The sequence below is a fragment of the Mastomys coucha genome, unplaced genomic scaffold (assembly GCF_008632895.1).
Source record: "Mastomys coucha isolate ucsf_1 unplaced genomic scaffold, UCSF_Mcou_1 pScaffold22, whole genome shotgun sequence".
In the NCBI taxonomy this organism is placed as follows: domain Eukaryota; kingdom Metazoa; phylum Chordata; class Mammalia; order Rodentia; family Muridae; genus Mastomys; species Mastomys coucha.
The window spans coordinates 53,995,170-54,000,963 of NW_022196905.1; positions in this window are offsets into that span (position 1 = coordinate 53,995,170).

The following is a 5,794-nucleotide window of genomic DNA, read 5'->3' on the forward strand; positions in this document are numbered from 1 at the left end:
GTGGAATGTGGGTTGTTCTTCCTGTATTCCAGACTTCTGCACTAATAACCATTTATCAGAGAGTGCTCTGATAAAGAGTTAGAGTTTTATCTTAATTATTTTTGTTGTTGTTGTTGTTAAGTGAGTAACTAGGTAGCCTTAAAATACAAGTCACTTGACTCAAGCACAAGAGAGCTGTAACAAAGAAACTGGTATAGCCCTGAGGTCCCCTGCAGTCGTAGTTTAAAGGCTGCTTTGAGAGACAAAGAACAAGATGCCTGCTCTAGGCAGAAAGCCAAACAAAAATATGGTATAAAGATATATTGTTCTCATATGCCTCACAGGATACTCAAATTCTATCTAGCATGTGCTTCATGGGAATTCTGGGTTATTATCCTGCATGGCAATATAAGAGGCCTAAGAATAGGCACATTCAGTATTGTAGTTTATTTCATTTGTTTTAGATTGTTTTAATTTTCAAAATGGGTGAGATGTTGAGTTTTGTGGTTATATTATTCCTCTGGAAAAGAGGTCATAATAAAGTTTATTTTTTTGGTTACTGGCTCAAGGATATGCTGATTTGGGAAAAAGGTTTTGTCTTTGTGTCTTTATAAATGGTGATTTGTGTCTATATACCTTGGAGAGTAATATGGATCAGATTTGATGGAGGGAAACCCCTTGAAGAACTAGATTCCAGAGAATCAAACAAAAAATACATCTTGATGATACTAAAATCTTGTCTTGAGATTTATATATTACAGAATATACAGCCTTGGTGAATTTCCTTGTCAGACATGCTGAACTGACCTTTGAACTTCTGATGTCCTGAACTGCAGCCAGATCCAGTCAAGACACAGTCATCAGAGACTAATCAACCCTATTTTCCCTACCGTTCCCCACCCCTTCATTATATCTCAGTGCCCATATTCAGCTTGAAGAAGTTATGAAGAATCGTCAACCCAGTTCCTGAGCTTTGGGGCTGAAGATGGTTATTAATAGGCTGTTTTCTTTTTTTTTTTAGAGACAGGGTTCATCTGTGTAGCCCTGGCTGTCCTGGAACTCACTCTGTAGACCATGCTATCCTTGAACTCAGAAATCCACCTGCCTCTGCCTCCCAAGTGCTGGGATCAAAGGCGTGTGCCACCACTGCCCAGCATAGGTTGTTTTTCTAAGGAATGTAGAAATGGTCATATTTGAAACAAGAAAGAAATGGCTGGACTAGATTGTATAGCCATAATCTCACTTGGTAGAAATATTTAAAATTGTTACTAAGTTGAATTCATAACTTCTTATCCAGTACAGAATTTATTTTAATGCAAAATAAAGGTTATCATTGGTATAAATTTCTTCTATTGATACTAAATGTTTGAAAGTACAGGGCTTAGACCCAGTCCTTCTTATGCTGTCATTATACACTTATCTGAGATGATTAAACCTGTGAGTTAAGGGCCAAATAGCAAATTCATGGCCCTGAGTTTATTGTTAGGGTGTTTTTAGTGATTTTAATTAGAAACAGCTGATAGAAGTTAATGAACTACAGTCCAGATTACTTTATATAGACAGTTTATAGTATATAGTTGGTTTTCAAAAAGGTCAGAATTGACATTTTATGTTATTTATTCACTTGTTGTTCTGAGACTAGTCTGCTCCTGACAGGTTTCCCTGTCTTGGATTCAAGAAGAAATTGAACATCTTGAGTTACTCCAGTTGTGGCAAAACAGTCATTAAGCATGAATTGCCTCATTTCATCTACAGACATATTACTGTTCAAAGAAAGGACACAATAACAAGTTAGGACAGCTTGATTCTGCTGAGATAGATTAGGCTAGTCCTTAACATTCCTGTTTCTCTAAGTCTGTCTGATGACCCTGGCCAGTAGGCTGAAGACCTGTGCTCCAATGTGTTTAAGTAAGGGACTGTCCAAGTGATCAGCGTTCTCTATAAATTGGCTAAGTTTTAGCAGCTGTGTAAGGCTTCCTATATATTTACAGTTAATATCAGTCATTCTTGGATTTATGATGGGGCTGAAAAACTACATAGTCCCCTAGCCAACCCAGACTTTTTACTTTGAGAGGAACAGATTTGAGAGGATGGTTTTCAGATGATATTCAACCTAAAGCCCAGACATAGCCAGGTGCAGAACTCTAGTCTTTTAAGTTAGGATAGAGGACAGTATTCAATTTATTTGGCAAAAATATTGGACTGGGTGCTATGTCTATTTTATACCATACAATTAATAAAATGGTGATAGTTTTTCTCAGTTTATATTTTGACAGAAAGACTTTTTTTTTAATTAAACAGAAAGGGTGAAATGCTGCAGGATTTTCCCTGTGCAGGAGAGGCTTGTGAGTAGTCAGAGGCTTGTGATTGGACAGGAGAAGGAAAGCAGAGGGAGGAGTTGAGGAGACAGAGAGAGAGGTCTCAGCAGGAGAGAGAGAACCACAATGAAGCCTGACATGGTGTTATCAAAAGGTTAGAATAATTGGATTAAAGCTTTATCATTATCAGTTGGCTCTAAAATTATTGTACTGGCATCTTGTAAATTATGTTATTATTGATACATAAATCTGATTGGTTAATTAAGCATTAATAGTCTTGATTCTACCAGGTAATTAGGTGTTGAGATGGCTAACCAGGGGTGTGTCGGGCATTTTATGAAAGAAAGACAAACTCAGCGGACAGGTCTAAGAGATGTCCCAGGGAGAGCCATGTGGCCTTGCAGAGCCAGCGAGTTGTCGGGCAGAGAGACTGAGCAAATGAGATCACTTGGAGCAGGGGCTACCTCTAGAGAATTATTGACAGTTGCTGGAACATGGTCTGGCTCCTCTGAGAGTTGGTGGGTTCATTTTTTAATATTTCCCGCAACACCTGAGAGCTCTAGAACAAAAAGAAGCAAACACACCCAAAAGAAGTAGATTGCAGGAAATAGTCAAACTCAGGGCAGACATCAGCCAAATAGAAACAAAGAGAGCAAATCAAAAGCTGGTACATGGAGAGAATCAACAAGATAGATAAACTAACTAGTTAGTTAGTAAAACTAACTAAAGGGCCCAGAGACAGTATCTAAATTAACAAATCAGAAATGAAAAGGGAGACAAAACAACAGAAATGGAGGAAATTCAAAAAAATCATCAGATCCTACTACAAAAAACTATACTCAATAAAACTGGAAAATCTAGACGAAATGGATGATTTTCTAGAAATATACCACGTACCAAAGGTAAATCAAGAGCAGGTAATCTAAACAGGCCCATATACCATAAGGAAATAGAAGTCATTAAAAACCTCTTAACCAAGAAAATCCCAGGACCAGATGGATTTAGAGCAGAATTCTACCATACTTTCAGAGAAGACTTGATACCAATATTCCTCAAACTAGTCCATAAAATAAAAACAGAAGGAACACTACTTAATTTGTTCTATGAAGCCACAATCACTCTGATACCTAAGCCACACAAAGACCCCATCAAAACAGAGAAGTTCAGATTATCTTGCTTATAAATATCAATGCAAAAATACTCAATAAAATTCATGCAAACCAATTCCAGGAACATATCAAAACCATCATTCACCACGATCAAGAAGACTTCCTCCCAGGGATGCAAGGTTGGTTCATTATATGAAAATCCATTAACATAATTCATTATATAAACAAACTGAAAGAAAAATACAAGATCATCTCCTTAGATGCAGAAAAAGCATTTGACAAAATGTAACCCCCATCATGTTAAAAGTATTAGAGAGATTAGGAATTCAAGGCTATACCTAAACATAATAAGAGCAATTTAATGCATACCAACAGCCAATATCAAATTAAATGGAGACATACTTGAAGCAATCCTACTGAAATCAGGAACAAAACAAGTATGCCCACTCTCCCTATATCTACTCAATATAGTACTAGAAGTGCTAGCTAGAAAAATAAGACAACAAAAAGAGATCAAGTTTATATATATTGGCAAAGAAGAAATAAAGGTATAACTATTTGCTGAAGATATGATAGTATACATAAATGATCCCAAGAATTCAATCAGAGAACTTCTCCAGCTGAGAAACAACTTCTGCAAAATAGCTGGAAAAAATTTAACTCAAATAACTCAGTAGCCTTCCTTTATACAAAGTATAAACAGGATGAGAAAAAATTAAGGAAACAACTCTCTTCACAATAGACATAAATAATATAAAATATCTTGGGGTAACTCTAACCAAACAAGGGAAAGATCTGTATGACAATAACTTCAAGTCTCTCAAGAAAGAAATTAAAGAAAATCTCAGAAAATGGAGAGATCTCCCATGCTCATGGTAGAATTAACATAGTAAAAATGGCCATCCTACCAAAGGCAATCTACAGATTCAATGAAATCCCCATCAAAATCCCAGCACAATTCTTCAAAGACATAGAAAGAACAATTATCTAATTCATCTTGAAAGGCAAAAAAAACCAGAATAGCTAAAACAATTCTTGACAATAAAAGAATGACTGGGGGAATCACCATCCCTGACCTCAAGGTGAACTACAGAACAATTAAAACCTTCATGGTACTGGTACAGAGACAGACACGTTGATCAATGGAATAGAACTGAAAACCCAGAAATAAAACCACATACTTACAGAAACATGATCTTTGACAAAGAAGACAATATTATATGATGGAAAAAAGAAATCATCTTCAATAAATGATGCTGGTCTAACTGGCTGTCTGTATGTAGAAAAATGAAAATATACCCATGTTTGTTACCTTGCCCAAAGTTCAAGTCCAAGTGGATCAAGGACAACAACATAAAAACAGATACACTGGATCTATTGGAAGAGAAAGTGGGAAAGAGCCTTGAACTCATTGGCAAGGGAGAGAGCCTGGGGAGGGTTCCTTAGCAGAAATCCAATGGCTCACTCTCTAAGATCAAGAATTGATAAATGGAACCCATGAAACTGAAAAGCTTCTGTAAGGCAAAGGATATAGTCAATAAGACAAATCAGCAACCTACAGATTGGGAAAGAAAAATCTTCACTATTCCTGGATCCAATACAGGGCAAACATCCGAAAATATATAATGAACTCAACAAGCTAACCACGAAAAAAGCAAACAAGCCATTCAAAAAATGAGGTGCAAGAACTAAGCTGACACCGGGCAGTGGTGACACACGCCTTTAATCCCAGCACTTGGGAGTCAGAGGTAGGCGGATTTCTGAGTTCGAGGCCAGCCTGGACTACAGAGTGAGTACCAGGACAGCCAGGGCTACACAGCAAAACCCTGTCTCGAACCCCCACCCAAAAAAAAAGAAAAAAAGAAATGTTCAAAGTTCTTACTGATCAGAGAAATGCAAATCAAAAAGACCCTGAGATTCTTCCTTATACCTTACACTTGTGGCTAATATCAAAAACACAGATGACAACACATGTTGACAAGAAAGTGGAGAAAGAGGAGCACTCCTCCATTTCTGGTAGGATTGGAAAGTGGTACAACCACTCAGGAAATCAATCTGGAGGTTCCTCAGAAAATTGGAAATAGCTATACCTGAAGATCCAGCAATACACCTCTTGGCAATATACCCAAAAGATGCCCTACCATGCCACAGGGGCACGTGTGTTTTACTATGTTCATAGCGGCCTTGTTTGTCATAACCAGAAGCTAGAAACATCCTAGACGTCCCATGACAGAAGAATGGATACAGAAAATATGGTTCATTTACCTGATGGAATATGACTCACCTATTTTTTTTTTACCTCCATCATAGCTAAGTTGAAAGTTGATAGTTCTGCTGCACCAAGAAATAAATTGTAGGCTCAATTTTTGGATACAGACTTCCTGCTAT